The sequence below is a fragment of the Halichoerus grypus genome, chromosome 12, assembly GCF_964656455.1.
Source record: "Halichoerus grypus chromosome 12, mHalGry1.hap1.1, whole genome shotgun sequence".
Classification (NCBI taxonomy): Eukaryota; Metazoa; Chordata; class Mammalia; order Carnivora; family Phocidae; genus Halichoerus; species Halichoerus grypus.
The window spans coordinates 38,168,178-38,187,713 of NC_135723.1; the positions used below are offsets into that span (position 1 = coordinate 38,168,178).

General features: G+C 36.0%; 1 pseudogene; it reads left to right on the top strand.

The window, feature by feature from the left end:
* The first annotated feature begins 459 nt into the window (after positions 1-459).
* On the top strand, positions 460-16,857 carry LOC144379703 (DNA-directed RNA polymerases I, II, and III subunit RPABC2-like; annotated as a pseudogene).
* Positions 16,858-19,536: the final 2,679 nt, after the last annotated feature.

Below are 19,536 nucleotides of genomic sequence, written 5' to 3' on the forward strand. Positions count from 1 at the left end.
AGAACTGCATTTGTTTCCTACAAAAATTAACCATTTCCTAAAGACCATCAAAGATTAGTATTAATGGCAAATTAAAGATTAGTATTAATTGCCATCACCTGTTATGTCCTCTCTCTTAATAAAGTCTAACAACTTCTATAACTGGCAGCCCAATTGCTTAGTAAACATACTACGGCAATGTTCTCAGCTGTGGAGAAAAGTCATGTCACTGACTATAATCTAGTCCTAATAAGAGAGAAAGACTCATTTGCCATATCCAAGGAAATTTGTACAATTGGTGCAGCCCTTGGACTTTAGTATTTTGGATAGACAGGAGACTCAGAAGAGATTTCAAGAATTGAGAAAAATTCTGAGACATAATTCAGCAAGAGGCATTCTGAATTCTGGTATTCTGTAGTCCCCTATCCCACTTCCTGTATTATCTGCATGGAGTTCTTAATCCCTTCTTTTGACGGTACAATGCAAAACAGTGTGACTCGGCTCCAAAACTTCAAGGCTGGATTGCCTCCCAAGTCTGGATGTATGTTTGATGACCAGTAGATCATTTAGTCTGCTAATTCTATGTCCAATTGAGTATTCATTATCTATTTGTGTAATAGAAACGTTTTCCCTTTTTTAAAAATCAAAGGGCTACCAGAATGTAACAGGGATATACTAACTTCGGTGCTTTAAGTAACTTGTAAGAACTGAAGAAATATTCATGTAAAAGAAAGTAGTATTTTCTATATGATGGGGAGACAGGGCTGTGGGGGACAGTGATTATCACGAAGTAGTGATGAGGGAAGGAGTTAGGTAGGGCTTTTCACAATTACCAAGTGCTCAAGATGACAAGAGCTTGAATAGGTCTTAACTCCCCCACGCCCATTTTTGGCAGATGGGGGGACAGGTGGTTGCAGACAATGTATTTTGCCTACACCTTCTGACTACTTCAAAAAGGCTGGTCCCAATTTCATAGGTCAGAAATGAATCACTCTGTTAACCTCAAAATTCTATTATCTTTTATGGAATGGATGCAATAGTTAGGCCTCTCTTTTCTCTAATAACATTAAACAGCAAGATGCAACTTGAGAAACTTCTCCCTGGAAAATCTTAAGAATTAAATGGTTCATTTGTTATAAGATGTAAAATATATCTTCTGGGAAATATGCACAATAATCTTAGTGTGACTAATTCTAGAGCCATAGATGAAATTACCATTTGTTAATTCCATTTGTTTCCAGGGAGAGAAAAAAAAAATCATTAATGGGATGGCAAGTGTTAGAAACCTTAGACCTATAAAGGGGCATTTTACCAAGGCTTTCCTGCAAACATCTGGTTTAGATGGTATTTGGCTAGTCATACACTAGGAAGTGGAATGGAGTAAGCAATAGCTTCAGTGATAGGATGTAAAGAGGACTCAAAAGAGCTTTTCCCACTAGGACAATGTAATGCCTGAAATTCCTATCACTGATTATTCCTATGAGTGAAATGTTTTATATCTTACATTATATATTTTTTTCAATGACTTGTTTCTCACTGCATGTTTTTGTCTTCATTATAATCCTAATAATTTTGGATTATGATTAATGAACCATCAGAAGATTCCAATATAATTTCATTACTAATGACATAGGTGGTAAGACCTACGTGGTCTTTCTCTTAGTACAGAATTGATAAAGAGCATATATTTTGCAGCCTGACAGGCTGGCTTTGAATCACAACTCCACCTTTAACTGGATGATCCTGGACTTCACATTCCTCATCTGTAAATGAGAACTTAAAAAAAAAAACAAAAAACCTAGGGGCACCTGGGTGGCTCATTCGATTAAGCATCTGCCTTCAGTTTAGGTCATGATCCCTGAGTCTTAGGACTGAGCCCTGCATCAGGCTTCCTGCTCAGCGGGGAGTCTGCTTCTCCCTCTCCCTCTGCTCCTACCCCCCTCCCCTGCTTGTGTTCTTGCGCTCTCCCTCTCTCTTGTTCTCGCTCAAATAAATAAATAAAATCTTTAAAAAAAACCTATATAGAAAGTTGTTCAAAGAGTAAACAAAATAATCCATAGAAAGACATAACATATACAAGATAAATATTAAATATCACAAAGAGAAAAATTCCATTTAAAAATCAATCTATTTCTTCTTTACAATTTGCAGAAACATTAGAAAAAATGCACATAGCTTGGGATTTCATAAGTATTCAAAACAAAGAACAAAAAAAACCCTACAAATAATTTTTAGTTCCTTTTTGTTCTATACCTTCTAGGGAGGGCACATCTCCTTCAGCCAATAAGCCATGTCACCTTGCAACATCTCAGTTCTCTCTTCTAATAAATGAGATGAGTAAACTAAGTGTGCAGTTTTCAAAAGTTTTTATTGTTTCAGTTGATGAGATGCTGTTCATTCAAATGAAAATTTCCCAGAAGCTTAACTATTAAAAGCTGTTCCATTTAATGTTGGGGTTGGGTTGGGAGCAGAACTGTACCCACTCAACTAGACCAGAATAAAATGTTACTTCTGTTAATATTCTATGATCCCAAATACAAATTCAAGGTTCTTCAAAACCATACAGGCAAAGATCGAAGGCAACTGCTGATAAATGAAGTGATAAATCACGAAGGAAACTTTAATAGCATTATTTACTTTGTGGCTTCATTCCGCTGGTTATTTAAAACTAGGTTTTAAAGAAATAGGCCTGAATTTCTTATTGCAAGACACTTCCACAAAGCTATATTTCATCAGCAAATGAAGAGTGTGGCATCATGGAATAATATGAAGCATTTTCATTTTTAAGTGCTGTAATTATGGGAAAATAATAATAATAGATGATAGATACTGAGGATCTAGTTATGTACCAAACAGGTAGTTCTAAGCACTGTATATGGGTTAGCCTATTTAATTCCCATGACAATACTATGGAATCAAATGCCTTTTATGATATTCTATTTTACAAATGAGAAAACTTCAAAAATATTAAGTAATTTGATCAAGGTTGTATAGTTTAGTAAGTAGAACTTCTGGGATTTGAAACTAGAGAATCTGGACCTCTACTAATATGTCCTTAAAAATATTTCAAAGATCTTATGTGATTTTGATAAATAAAAAGAAGAACCCATAGAAGCATACATGAAATAATGATATAAAATTATATAAATATAAATAAAATACATTAAGCTCCATAGAGGCTAGAGACCTTATTAGTTGGTGATTAGGAGGTTAAAAAAATTTAGTCGTTCTTTCATGATATATGATTTTATTTCTATTTCATTTTCTATTTCATTTTCATCATTCAGTTTATTGAAGTAATTTTTAAAATGAAAATTTAACTGTAAATGTTTTTAACAAAGCAGATTATTACAAATTATATAAAATATGTTGACCTTTCAGAGCAAAACTGGACAAAGTGTTAGATTTCATGTTAGTAATGCTTTATTTCCTATAGTAAGCCTGTAAATAAACTGAAGAGCATCCACTGTGTGATGTCCTTCCTTTGGAGAAAAGAAACAATACTAGTTGCTTCGAGCTAAGGACATAGTGGTTTTCCCTTGTAGAGGGCTACTCTACTTTCCTTTGAGAATATCCCCATCTTGTGGAATCTCCGCTGCCCTAAGGGCCTGTCATGTGGAAACTCCCGTCTGCTTTTCAAACTGGTGGCTGGAGAGTCCTCAGATAAATACAATCCCTGATGATCTGGGCAAAAACCCCAACTTCCAAAGGGGTGTCTACACATGTTCAGTGCATATGCCCAAAGCATGTGCCCCAAAGTCTCAATCAGAGAAACGTAGAGTTGTTCCAATGGCTCCAAACTGTCTTTTTGAAGTCTTATCTCCTGTGTGTTCTGATTACTTTGGCTTACCAGCAGGAAGACTGTTTTGCTAAATTAATGCACAGGAGATCCAAGGGAGATGAATGTCCTCCCCGTTGAGAGGCAGCAGGAGGGCCGGCTGCGGTGGCAGATGCTGTCTGTTTAAACACCCCGCTCCCAGCCTAAGTGCCGGAACCTTGAGGAAGACTGCCTGAGGCGGGAATCAAGGTTGTCAAACTCCAGCACACTTGCCACCCTGACGGCTCTCCTGCCTCTTAGCAAGAATGTGTGCTTTGCGGTGCCTGTTCTCTGTAAGGGCGTTAAATTCACAACCCAGGGGGCGTGATAGTCAGGGCCGTGCTAGGAAAGAAGTGAGGTTATCTACAGGAGAATCAGTCCACATCTGAAAAAAGAAGAAATAAATCAAAACCTTCAGAGTGACAAGGAGGAAGATTTTCTTTCCAACAGGTCCAATTCAAATTGTTCTATAACATGAAGAAAACCCATCCACTAAGCATCAACCACTTTAGCGCTTAAGAATAAAGACAGTTGACATCATTGTTCAGGACTCCCAGTGCACATGGGCGAAGGTTGTTCAGCTTTTTAGAAAGTAGCTTATGGCTTATTGGTGAACCATGAAATCAGTTTTGTGAGGGAGAAAATAATCTGTTTAAAAAAATGAAAACAGAAGAAAGAAGAATTAAAACATCTTCTAACCATGTATTGTTTACTATAACATACTAAATACACACACACACACACACACATATACACATAAATTGTGAAGCAAATTAAATCATGACCCACCCCCAACCCCTTTACTTGAATATTACCTATCCCTATATCGTGTTCAAAGTACTTGTGGTCCTTTCATATCCCATCTCTTGCCTCCCCATCATAGCCCAGAAGTAACTTCTATCCTGAAGTATGTGTTTCTGATTCTTTATGTTCAGGACTATAGTCCCTTATTTGAAAACCCTTAGAATCAGATCTGTTTCAGATTCGGATTTTTTTCCCCAGAAAGATCACATAGGTAATATTCTCTGTATTATGAACACTCTCAACAGAGTCTGGAGAGAATTCTGTAGTCAAGCTCATTAGTATATCCAAGGCAAAATGGGTAAATATTTACATCTCTTACAAAGAAACACCACAAATAGACTTGTATCTGTTTTTTTGTCACCAAATAATAAAGTTGCATATGAAAATTAACTTTCATGGGGCACCTGGGTGGCTCAGTGTGTCCCATGCTGTGCTTAAGATTCTCTCTCAACCTCTGCCCCATCCCCCTCCCTCTCTAAAAAATAAATAAATAAACTTTTGTATTTCATAGCTATCTGGATTTTGCACAGGTAAAGGACCTTGTGTCTACAGTTAATTTTTTTTTTTTTAAAGATTTTATTTATTTATTTGAGAGAGAGAGTGAGAGAGAGAGAGAGCACAAGAGGGGGGAGCGGGAGAGGGAGAAGCAGACTCCTTGCTGAGCAGGGAGCCCGATGTGGGACTCAATCCCAGGACTCCAGGATCATGACCTGAGCCGAAGGCAGTCGCTTAACCAACTGAGCCACCCAGGCGCCCTCTACAGTTAAATTTACTAAACTTTTCTCATGTAGTTAATCCTTTTTGCATTTTGTTTAAGAAAACTTTTCTACCCTGAAATCATAAAGATATACTTTTAAATCTTTTTCTCTTATTTGTAAAATTTTACCTTTCTTAATATATTTAGTTCATCTGGAAATAATTTTTGTGTATGTTATGAGAGAGTATTCTAATTTCTTCTTCCCCCCCCTCTATAGATAAATAATTATCACTATTACATTTGTAAGACTCCAGCTCGGTTATCTATCTTATTTCCATGTATGAGATCTATTTCTAGGCTGGCTATTCCACTGATCAATTTTTACCCTTGCACAAATACCACACTCTCTTAATTAGCTTAGCTTAATAGATCTGGTAGCTGGGAGGGCAATTCTCTTAACCTTATTCTTATTCATCAGGAGTATCCTGACTCTTCTTGACCCCTTGATCTTCTATTCAAATATTATCATAAGCTAGTCAGGTTCCTCAAAAACCCCTTTTGGGAGTTCGATTGGATTCGCCCTGAAACTTTCATTTAATTTAGAGAAAATTGACATCTTAGCAATATTGATTCTTCCTAACCCTGAATATGAGGATATTTCTGCATTTATTTTTTTATTTTTTTATGTCTTTCGATAATGTTTTATAATTTTCTCCATACTAACATTTCACCAACAATATAATTGTTGCACTTATTCCTGAATACTTTATGTGTTTATATTGAAAATAGTTTCTTTTTTAAGTTGCTTTCTCTATTTGTTGCTGGTGTTTAGAAACGCAGTTGATTTTTTATTTGATCTCATATCCAGTCACTTTCCTAATTTTTCTTATTAATTATAATAAACTATCTCTACACTTGTTTAGATTTTCTATACAAACAATTATGTTATTTGTAGATAACAGGTTTGTTTCTTTCTTTCCAAAAGTTACATTTATTTCTTGTTCTTAAATTTCACTGGCCAGAAACTCCAATGCAATGATGAAAAAAAAAAAAAGGAGGGGTGATAGAAATCTTTGTCTTGTTCCTAATTTTAAAAAGAATATTTCCAGAATTCATCATTAAGAATGTTTGCTGTAAACTCTTGATAAATATTTATGTTGCTAGGTTGGAAAGGGTGATAATCATGAATGGATGTTCAATTATATGAAATGATTTTCTGCTTCAACTGAGATGATCAAATGGTATTTGTCTTTTAATCTGCAAATGTGATGAAACATATTAATTGATTTTATAATGTTAAAACACCTTTATATTCCTGGGATAAGTTCAATTTGATCATGATATATTATCATTTTTATAAAAACCATTGGATTTGGTTTAATAATACTGTGTTTTTCATTTTGGCTTTAATGTTCATGAGTAAGATTGATCTATAATTTGCCTTTCACATACAGTCCTTATCTGTGTTTGGTAGAAGGATTATACTTGCATTAGAAAATAAGTCATGGAGATTTTTCCTCTTTGTTTATTATCTGGAAGAATTTGTGTAAGTTTAGAATTACCTGTTTTCCTTAAAAATTTAAAGAATTTATTGATAAAATTGGGCTTGCTATTTTCAGTGTGGGGCAATTTTTAGTTACTGATCTGGATTTCTATTTCTTATTGAGTTAGTTTCCATAAGTTATAGTTTTCTATAAATCTATTCATTTCATCTATGTTTCAGTGAAATTTTTGATAAAAAATTATCACTCTTGTGTCTTGTCTTTGGCTTGATAAATTCTACCACAGGTTCGTCTTTATTACTAGTCTTTTAAAATAACTAACTTTTGGGGCACCTGGGTGGCTCAGTTGGTAAAGCATCTGCCTTTAACTCAGGTCATGATTCTAGGGTCCTGGGATCAAGCCCCACATGGGGCTCCCTGCTCCACGGTGAGCCTGCTTCTCCTTTTCTCTCTCCCTGCTGCTCTGCCGGCTTGTGCTCTCTCTCTCTGCCAAATAAATAAAGAAAATCTTTTTTTTTTTTTCTTTTTTTTAAGATTTTATTTATTTATTTGACAGAGAGAGACACAGCGAGAGAGGGAACACAAGCAGGGGAGGTGGGAGAGGGAGAAGCAGGCTTCCCGCTGAGCAGGGAGCCTGATGTGGGGCTCGATCGCAGGACCCTGGGATCATGACCTGAGCCGAAGGCAGACGCTTAACGACTGAGCCACCCAGGCGCCCCAATAAAGAAAATCTTTTAAAAAAATTTAAAAAAATAACTTTTTTCTTTGTTGATTCTCTTCATTGTATCTGCTTTCTATTTCATTAATTTCTCTTACTTATTATCTAATTTTTATACTTCAGATTTATTTTGATTTGTTTCTAAAATCTTAAGTTTAATAATCAGCAAATTAATTTTCAGCCTTTCCTTTTTTCTGTTTTTAGCATTAAAAGCTGTATTCATATATATAGACATCACCTTCAAACTATTCATTATTCTTTGTTTTATTATGTGGTAGTTTTATTATTATTCTATTCTAGGTATTTGTTATTTTCCAAAGAGATGATGATTGTAAATTTTATCCTTTAATGTATGATCTCTATCTTAATAGTATTGAAATCTATATGATACTGTCCTTTGAAATGCATAAAGACCTAGTATGTAAAGCTTCATGTGTAATGCAGAAGAATATGTATTCTCTAATTATTGGCAATATAGTTCCATGCATGCCCATTAAATCAAACTTGCTGATGTTTTGTTCAAATGCTCCATATTGTTACATTTTTTCTTCTGCTTGTCCTAAAAATAACCAAAGATAAGGGGAATTTGTGGATTTGTAAATTTCCCTTGTAGTTCTGTCATGTTCTGCTTTTATGTATTTTAGTGCTCTTTAGACAGATCCATACAAGTTTAGAATTGTTATATTTTTCTGGTGAATTGAACTTTTTACAGTTCTATAGGGATCTACTTTATCCTCAATAATGCTTTGTGCTTTACATTTTATTTTTACTCCATTTTTAAAAAGATTTATTATTTATTTTAGAGAGAGAGCACAAGCAGGGAGAGGGTCACATGGAGAGAAAAAGAATCTCAAGCAGACTCCTCACAGAGCACAGAGCCTGACATGGGGCTTGATCTCATGACCCTGAGACCATGACCTGAGCCAAAATCAAGTTGGTTGTTTAACCAACTGAGCCACCCAAGCTACTGTACCTTGCTTGCTTCCTTGCTTTTTTCGTGCTTTATTTTAGTTCACCAAATTGAGCAACAGAATATTACCAGTTCTCCAGAAGCCCCTTGGTGTTCCCTATCAATCACTATCCCTCTGTACTCCCAAAAGTAATCATTCACAACTTCTTGTTTTATTTTGTTTAGCACGTTCCTGGTTATCTTTCTTTCCATTCTTTTTTTTTTTTTTTTTTTGAGTTGTCAACACTTACTATTTTGTGGGTTTTTTTTTTTTTTTTTTTTAATAAAAGCCATTCTAATAGGTATGAGGTGATATCTCATTGGGATTTTTACTTGAATTTCCTTAATGATTAGTGATGTTTAGCATCTTTCCACGTACTTGGCCATCTGTATTTCTTCTCTGAAAATCCTCTGACCAATTTTTAAGTGTATTTTTATGATGATGATGATTTGCTACTGAGTTTTGTGGACTCCTTATATATTTTGGATATCAACCTTTATCAGATACATGATTTGCAAATATTTTCTCCTATTCAGTAAGTTGTCTTTTCATTTTGTTGATGGTTTCCTTTGCTGTGCAGAAGCTTTTTAGTTTGATGGAGTCCCACTTGTTTAGTTTTGCTTTTGTTGCCTGTGCTTTTGGTGCCAATTCTTTCCATTCTTTTATGGTCAGTCTCTCCAGGTTTCTATGTTTCTCTTAAATTTAATCTGATAATCTCTTTTAACTGGTAGTAGTTAAATTGCTGTAACTGGGAAAATCATTACATTTTTATTTATTTATGATATAAATAACTTGTGAATTTAATGTAATTACATGTATTGTTCTTGGTATCTGATTGTTGTTTATAAATATTTATGTTGTTACCTTCACATAATAGTGCCCATTCCATCGATTTTGGCATTGGCCATGGGACTTGATTTGGCAAATAGGATGTAGTAGGCTTAATGCAGCATATGAATGAATTATGCTTGTATGTTTCTCTGCTGTAGCCATGAGGAAAACATCCCTAGGTTAGCCAGCTGGTTTTGGAGGGGGATGAGAGACATATGGAGCAGATCCAAACCAATTAGCTCAGGCACACCTTGATTACCAATCCTCAATCCATCTAAAGACCCATGAGCATGGATGCTTCTGTGTTAATTCACTGAGTGGTTAAAGGATTTGTTACTAAGAAATTTGTGGCAATAACTAAATAATATATTCTTATTGATATGCTTTTTTTGTTGTTTCTACTATTTTAACTTTGTGCTTCTTATTTGTCCCACTATTATCTCCTTTTCCTTTAGGAAAGATGTCATAATTGAGATTCAGTTGGTTTGTTTATTTGCTTTTTCTCATTGTAATACCTCCCCCTATTTGTTTGGGGGTTGTATGTTCCTTTCTATTTTTTGATAAATATTCCTAAAATTTTACCCTAAATATTAAACAAAGTCTAAAGTTAATATCTTATCCTTTCAAAAAAACAAACAAGAAATTCAGAATAATTTGATTTTAATCACTTCTTCCCAACATACCATTGTTTTATACTAGTTTAGTTATATCTTTTTAACTCCCAAATTAGGTTGTCATTAAAATTAATATTTTGTATAAATATATACATAATATAAATAAATATGTATAAATAAAAATGTTATTTTTTAAATAATTTTTTAAAAGATTTTATTTATTTATTTGACAGAGAGAGACACAGCGAGAGAGGGAACATAAGCAGGGGGAATGGGAGAGGGAGAAGCAGGCTTCCCGCTGAGCAGGGAGCCTGATGCGGGGCTCGATCCCAGCACCCTGGGATCATGACCTGAGCCGAAGGCAGATGCTTAACGACTGAGCACCTCAGGCACCCCTATGCAGGTTATTTTTATCTAGTTTTTTTGTCTTTCTATTGTTTTTTTTAGATTTCTTAAATAGCTCTTCTTTCTTCACTCATTTTTTTTCTTCCAATTCAGGCTTTTTTTTTTTTTTCTAAAATATAGCCTTTAACTAAAAGTGAAGGTCTTTTAATGGTATATTCTACCAGGGTTTCTTTATTTTAAATACCTTCATTTTACTCTTGTTTTTATTTTAATTTAATTTTACTTTATTTTTAAATTTTACTTATTCATTTGAGAGAGAGAAAGAGAGAGAGTGGGAGAGAGAATCTGAAGCAGACTGTGCACTGAGTGCAGAAACCAACACAGGGCTCGATCCACAATGCCAGGATCATGACCTAAGCTGAAACCAAGAGTTGGACACTTAAACCACTGAGCCAACCAGGCATCCTGTACTCTTGTTTTTAAAACCTAGTTTTGGTAAATATAGTTTCTTCCCACATATTGAAGATACTCCTCTACTATCTTTTGGCATCTATTATTGCTATAAAAAAGTTTGCTATTAGTATAATTGTTACTCTTTCATGTGTAATATGTATTCTCTTTCTGGCTATTATCAAGATCCTTTCTTTGTTACAAATATTCTACCATATTGCAAAAAATTTACTCTATATGGATTTATTTTTTATTTATCTGCCTGGAATAAAATGGGATTCCTATGTTGTAGATTTCTGTATTTTATCAGGTATGAATTTTTTTAGCCATTATGTTTTTACCTATTTCCTCAATTTAGATGCATCTTAGTTTTTTTTTCCTTCTAGCTTCCATAATTATGGAACTTTCATATTCCATCTCCTCCTCTTTCTGTGCTGCTTTTTGGGGTGCTTATTTAGATTTATAGTTCAGTCTCTCTTCAGTGACATTAACTTTGGTTAAGACATCTATTGAGCTCTTAATTTCAGCATTTACATTTTTTATATTTGGAGGCTCTATTTGGATGATTTTCAAATATGCCTGGCTATTTTTATATATTCTTGTTTCTTGCTTATTTTTTATTCCATATTTTACCTTTCAAAAAAATTTAGGGTTTTATATTTCATATCTGCAAATTCTAATATTTGAAGTCCTTGGGGACACATATCTGTTATTTGCTGTCCTTCCAAATCTCTCATGGTGGCTAGTTGCTAGTTGCTTTGGACATTTTTATTGTGAACTTATTTTGTTGAACTTATTCTGAATGCAAAGTGTCTAATATGGGCATACTTAAATTCAGAGAAGATTTGTACTTACTTCTGCTAAGAGTCAGAAGTTACTACTAAGCTAGGACACATTATCCCACTTCAAGGGCCCTGAATTAATGAGAATCTCAGGTTCATCTCTTCTACCCTACTGCTTATCCAAGACTTATTCTTCATTCACAAAACTGATACCTACTTTTGCTTGGACAACCCTAAATTTCACCTTTGAGGTTTTTCCCCCTCTTCTATACTTAACTCACTGCTTTTTTGTTTTATTTTTTAACTGTCATTTTGTTTTGTTGATTTGCCATAGAGATTTCCCTTACTCCCTAAGAAGAGCAATAATCCATTAAAAATTCTAAATGAGAACTTGTCTAATTATTACAGGACCTAAATATATACTTAGTGGATGGGACTTCAAATATTTAATGACCCACATTGTCCCAAAATATTTTCACTGTATAATCTTATTAAGGCTTTAAACAATTTTGTTGTGGATGGTGCTGCATTATCACCAATATCAGATAAGAAAGTTAAGTCTCAAGTGAATTATTACTCTGAGGACACAGAATGCCCAGACTAAACATTTGTCAAGGCTGGTACTTTGGAGATAAAATAGAATTTATGCATTGTAAGACTCTGACCCAAAGAAGCTTTCAATGTAATGTGACATTCTTATCAAACCAATATGTTGTTTTCAAATGAAACGAACTTTTTTCCAGTTAATAATTAATAATAGCCTTTTGATTTTTTAAAATTTAAAACAATTTTTAAAGGCGGTAGGTATAAAAATTTAAAAGTTCCTCAAATCTTGCAAAATTTGACCAAATGCATCAACAGGCATTAGGATTTAACGACAATTTAACTTTAAAAATTATTTTTAGCTATAACTTCATGGAGACTGAGATAACAAAAAAGCTGACTTTTTTTTTTCCTCCAAATAAGCCAGTGCTCCACAGTAAGTGATTTTGAAGCCAAAGAGGGATTTCAATTTCTGTATGGAGTCTTAACCATAACTTCTCCGGGGAATTTTCCAAGTCTGCAAAATAATACTTTAAAATAAGTACTTGCAAATCCATAGCACTATTCATGTGAGCCTGAGCGTCATTAAGCTTTACATGACATATTCCATCTTGCAGACATTGATATAGAAACACAGAAGCATTAAGTGATTTTGGCAATGCCACAGAAGGTCAGCCAAAGCTGAGTCACTAGCAATTATTTCATAAGTATCTAAAATAAGAATCAGTTCCAGGGGATTCTCAGGCTTAAGAGACTCTGAAATATCTCAGGATGGTGGTTCTCAACAACATCACCTAGGAACTTTGATGGAAATGCAAATTCTCAGGCCCTATCTCACACCTACTAAATCAGAAACTGAGGGCGGATACCAGCTGTCTGTGTTTTGACAAGCCCTTCAGGTCATTCTAGTACACCCTACATTTGAGAACTATTGCTATAGACAAAAGTATGGACAAAAGACATCATTTTCCTCTTCCCACTTCCCTAGACAAACTGCAGTAACTTTCAGAAAGGAGATGAAAAGCAGTATAACAGATTGCAAAAGTCCATAGATGCTACCTACCAGTATGGTTTTCTAGAAAGATGCTTTGTAGGACTGGTCCTCAACCTTGATGTCAGGCTAAACTGGCCTGACATTATTTTTGAGGTAAGCAATATGTTACTAATAATAAAGTAATGACTTTTATAAATTATTAACTTCATGTAAATAGTAATAACTTTAGGAATATCCTTACAATAATGTCTTACTCAATCATGTATATTCTGATATATTTCTCTAAATTCAAGAGAAATATGCAGAGTTACAGCTTGAGTGCTACCAACTTGTCTACATCCTTAGGGTGTCTTATCTATGTGACAGCCAATAGTGAGAAATCATTAATAAAGCATATGCTAACAGTTTTAGAGATTCAAGACTGTTAGAGTACTGTAATTCTCAAAAATTCTGTACACATTCATAGAATTGTTTTACGTAAATAAAATTACATATTCTAGGCTAACAACCTCCCACAACCTTCTAATTTAGAGTAATTTGAGTTTTAGTATAAAGCAGTAAGGGGTATGGAAGAAAACAAGCAAGCCATGACCTGGAAGAAGCCAAGTAACATTCTATTTAGCATGGAGGATTGGGAGCAGAGATAAAGGAATGAAAGATTATGTCTTGTATACTTTTCCCTACAGCAATAGCCCTCAGACTTTAGGGTATACTAGAATGATCTGAAGGGCTTATTTTCCTTTTCTCTACCCCAGCCACACAGACTGCCCCAGAAAAATCATGTGACATACCAAAGTTAGCTGCATTTCAGATATTGGACGGTATCATTTTAGGGGGGTCCAACCTTACAGGCAAGTGCGGTCAAGGAAGAGAGTTGATGTTAACAAAGACTCTGAGAAAGTGAGTCAGGGATCAGGACTGCAGGAGACCACACATGAGCATAGCATCACCCCCAGGGCAACATTACTGAGGGCTGAAAAATGGTTTAAGCTTAACTGTACAAGAAAATTTGGAGTAAACTGGTCAGAGGTCAAATGCCAAAATAGTTAAAGTCTAAGATGTCCATGTTAGAAGTAGAAAATTAGTCCAAACCAAGATATGGGAAATAAGATTCTAGTGCAGGTATTATAGAAGAGCAGAGAGATCAGCAGAGATCTCTGAATGAAGAAAATAGAATTTTCTATAGAGGAAAGGAAAGAAAAGACAGTGATTGCAAGTGAAAGGAATTAAATTTTTGCTGCACTCTCTCACATCTGATTCTCTACTTCTCTTTATTCCTAAGTACAAAGATCGTTCCTCTAGTTCTTAACTTTTCCCAGACTGTGCATTTGCTGTAGACAAAACAATCAAAAGCTAAGGTCAGGCTCCTGACTCCCAAAGTTGACATGATAAAGCAATAGCATTCAAATATAACAGAGAGAGATCTGCTTTGGGCTGTGACTGAGCAAGCAGTTGGTTTTAGTCTTACCCTACCACCATAAAACTCACCACTTTTTAAAAAATTTTTATTTATTAGATTCAATTAACATATAAGTATTATTGGTGTCAGAGGTAGACGTCAGTGATTCATCAGTCTTATATTAATACCCAGTGCTCATTACATCACGTGCCCTCTTTAATGTCCATCATCCACTTATCCCATCCCCCCACGCCTCTCCCCTGCAGCAACCCTCAGTTTGTTTCCTATGCTTAAGAGTCTCTTATGGTTTGTCTCCCTCTCTGATTTCATCTTGTTTTATTTTTTTCCTCTCTTCCCCTATGAGCCCCTGTTTTGTTTCTTAAATTCCACATATCAATGAGATCATATGATAATTGTCTTTCTCTGATTGGCTTATTTCACTTAGCATAATAACTTCTAGTTCCATCCACGTCATTGTAAAAAATTCATCACTTTTATCAGATATCAGTCAGTGCATGAAATTAGCCCCATGTTAACTTGGGCTTTCTGTCTTAAGGCAATTTCCTGGCCTCAGCACAGAATAGTGAAGCTCAACTGGAGAGCAGTAGTCTCACAGAGATGAGGAGACAGAAGTAAGAGTTTAGTGCTGCTAAATTGGCTGAAAGTTACAGGACAGGATATTAGGGAGGAGGAAGGTTTACTTAGGGCAAAAATAGCAAAAGTTTGCATGGGGCTTCTGCTTAGGTCGATGACTGAGAACTAAGATGTCATGCACAGTGAGAAATATCAGCAGGCCAACCAGAAGATGTCTGCAATCAGACTGAAAGCTGAGCAGAGATATTGGTGGTCATGCATGTCTGGAAGATGTTGGAATTCTGACCCAACAAGAGTAAAATCCCAGTGGGCACCTCAGGCATTCACTTGGGGCCTCAAGAATATCATGCCCTGAAGAAAGGTCATATCCTAGGACACTAAGGACACTAACAAAATATTAAAAGACCAACTATGAGAGTATTAAGAAAATATACCAGTAATTTGACTATCTGTCATAACAAAATTCAACAGTCTCTAAAGGAAGACAACATTCTCCTGACTCCCTACTGTATGAAATCTACAGTGTCTAGCATACAATAAAAATTACCAGACATGTGAAGAAGCAGACACTCTGACCTGTAATCAAGAGTAAAAGGCGGTCAGGGCACCTGGGTGGCTCAGTCGGTTAAATGTCTGCCTTCGGCTCAGGTCATGATCCCGGAGTCCTGGGATCCAGCCCCACATCAGGCTCCCTGCTCAGTGGGGAGTCTGCTTCTCCCTCTGCCTGCTGCTCCCCCTGCTTGTGCTCTCGCTCTCTCTCTCTTTCTGTCAAATAAATAAAATCTTAAAAAAAAAAAGAGTAAAAGGCAGTCAATAAAAAGGGACCTCGAATGACCCAGGTGTTAGACATAGCAGACAAGGACTTTAAAAGAATATTTACAAATATGTTTAAGGACTTAAAGGAAAAATGAATGTAACAAGAATGCAGATGCAGAAGCTCAGGAGAGGAAAAATTTTTAAAGAAGAAATTCTAGAGTTAAAATGCACAATATATGAAATAAAAAAAACTTACCGGGTGTGCTTGTTGGCAGTTTGGACACAGCAGTGAAAAAGATCAATGACCTTAAAGATAGATTAATAAAAAATATCTACAATGTAAAACACAGAGGGAAAAGGTTAAAAGAATTAACAGATCATCTGTGACTTGTAGGACATACCAAGTATCTTGATAGTCTTTATAGCCTTAGAGGAGAAGAATGAAGAGAATGGTATAGAAAAAAAAATTTTGAAAAAATAATGCCAAGATTTTCCCAAGTTTGAGAAATACGTCAGCTTCAGGAAGATCAGCAATCTCCAAGCAGGATAAATACAAAGAAAATCATTCTTAAGCATATTATAGTCAAGTTGTAGAAAAACAAAGACAAGACAAATTTAACAAAGAAATAAAGAATGAAGAGAAAGAGTATCTTAGAAAAAGAAAGTGTGAAATTGACTGGGACTGAATTGCTTGCAAGTTTTAGTGCATATATCAGAATTCCAGGAACTGTCAGTAGGCTGAATACACATCTTATGTCCTTGCTTAGAGACTGAGATCCTCAGTCTCTGGAGATCCTCCCCTCTGAAGAGAACCACAGGCCAGCCAGAAACAAATCACCACACCATATTTGACCAAGTATGAGTGAGCCTGCATGCTGCACACCTGAGCCCTCCAGATAGTGATGTGTGCCCCTGTGATGGTTGAGCTGGAGGGGGAGACAGATTCCTTGTTCATCACCATGAAAGAGCTCAAGGCCTGAAAGGTCCCCATCATCATCCGCTGCTACCTGCCAGATGGGAGCTATGAAGACTGTGGGGTAGATGAGCTCATCATCACTGACAAGCTGGAATCATCTTTCTGACTGTGCCTCATCCTAGTTTCTATTTTCACATTCTTTATACATGTAAAGAGGAAACTATTCAACATTTCACCTGCCAAAAAAAAAAAAAAATTTAAGAAAAATTTATAAAATTCCTTGTGGTGAATTGGTTTATATGCTAATGTCCCCCATTATTACTTCTTGTCTTTGTGCAATGGGATACAAATGTGTTACAGGGCTGACACTGGAGTCCGTACATCCCAGTCTGAAAAGCAAATAATGCTCCACAGCATTACCCAGTAACTCTCTAGGACAGGACTTTAGAAATTCTTTTTTAAAGGGCCATCTTTACAGTTTTCCTCCTTGCTGCTGGGCCTATAAATCAGTTGAGGTTCCTTGAACTTGAAGAATATCCACAAACAGTAAAAATAGGAAGCAAGAGACTTGATATGGTGCTAATAAGGAAACCTGCTATAACTACTGGTCATGGACCATGTCTTTGCCAATCAAGTCTTAAGGTATGAGATGATCTTGCTACGGTTAATGATGTTGACATTGATGCAGATTCCTACTAGGATACAGGAGTTCTTCAAGTTGTTATCTCATTTATTTAAGAGTACCTCACTTCACTGACTTGGGATCCGGTGTTTCTGCCTTGTGATTTGCTTCCACAAATTAATACCACTTTAATTGGGCCACCTCTACACAGTGCCTGGTAAAGCACAAACACTGGTGCTTAGGGTACTACCACACAAAATCTTACTGTAGCCTGAGGCAAAAGGAAAAATGTGCACCCCTATACACATTTATCAAGATATTTTTCCATATTTTGAACCAAGTAGAAAAAAAATTGATAAAATTTCTACAGTCAAAAACATGATGGCACATAAAGCCCTGCACTGCCCAGTCCCTTCATACACCATTGTAAACCCCCAGCTGTGGGCTACGTGGAAGTGACTGTTCTCTTGGCATAATAATATAAGGCTATAAAGCAAACAAACAACAACCTGTCCTTAGTTAAAATTTTGATATTTTGTTCATCTTGGATTTTCTGCACTTATTTTTGTAAAGCCAAACACTGTGCATTGGATCAATCCCAAGGGAGCAGAATATGGTGCACTGGTTACCAGTCACGGGGAGGACTCCAAACTTCTGCCCATTGCATCTTGATGTCAGAATTGCCAAGGAAAACACAACACAGTGTGGCCCTGGATGTAACAGTGCTCTATTCACATAGTGAAGAGAGAGCAAAATCAGCTCCATCAGTCCTTCATGGCTAGCAATTAGCCCATGTACCCTTCTCATACCATAGTAGCACCCCAACCCTTCCCCTGTGGAGTTAGACATACTGAAAGCTGGGGATGTGCCTGAGGCACTGACATACATGTGTAAGCAGAGCAAAGGAACATACATCTGAAACAGGGAAAGGTATTTCCACACAAGGTGGTTACCCTGGCATGGACTCTGTGGGTATTTCTTGGTAAGGATGTATTCAAGGTCAAAGGCCCATTCTTATGTAGCTAAATGAGGCTCAAAGACTACCTGCATGAGACTACCTTTCCCAACAATTTTGAATTTTTAAAATATTGTTTTAAAATATTATTTATTTTGATTACTGAGTTTTGGCATCTGCCTAGATTTTGCACTTGAAGAGAGTACCTCACTCACTTTACCCTAATCCCACCCCTGGAATTTGTCTTAGAGATGAAGAGCCCACATACATCCTTACCTAACAACCAACTGTAGCCCATAATTCTGATGGTAGATGAAATAATGGGCTCCTAAAGATGTGCATACCCTAATCCCCAGAACCTGTGAATATGTAATTTTATGTGGCAAAAAGGACTTTGCTGAGATGATTAAGGTCAAGGACCTCAACATGGGGAGATTATCCTGTATCATCCAGGTGAGCCCAACTATTCACAAATCCTTTAAAATAGAGAGCTCTTTGTAGCTGCAGAAAACCAGAGATGGCAGTGTGAGAAGGATTCAACTTATCATTGCAGGCTTTGAAGATGGAGGAATTGGGACAATGAGCCAAGGAGGCCTTGAGAAGCTATAAAAGGCAAATGAATCTTCACAAAGGAATACAGTCCTTTGATTGTAGCCTTGATTTTAGCCCAGTAAGACCCATGTGGGACTCCTGACCTACAAAACTCTAAGATAATAAATTTGTGTTGTTTTTAAACCACTCTATTTATGGTAATTTGTTAGAGCAGCAATAGAAAAGTTATGCAGTCCCTTCTTTCTCGCTACTTGCCCATCTCTGCCACTAGGGCCTGGGACCACCTGGGTTTACTCCCTGGATTTATAACTCAAAATCCTCATTCTTTGAAAGAAGAAATTGGTGTCTTGGTACCCCTTTAATCTCAGAAATATTTCTCCTACAAATTTTACAAGTTCCTCCTCCAGAAACTTTCAAATTCCTCAAATCAATAGCTTCTCTCCAAGGAAAACAACAGTACAAAAATACAAAAATATTCAAGTTCTAGAGATCCTGCTATAACGTATTTTCTCTGAGAAATTCTCAAAATTTCTTGAGAGTAATATGAGTAATTGGGAGTAATATGTCCTCCCAATTGCATTCCTTTGAGTTAATTACCTACATAGTTTTATAAAATATTAAGTGAAGTGTGATTTTATAGAAGGCATATATACAGTAGGCACAGAATGAGGGACAGTAGGCATAGGATTCAAGTGTGGTTCTGCCCAGGTCACATT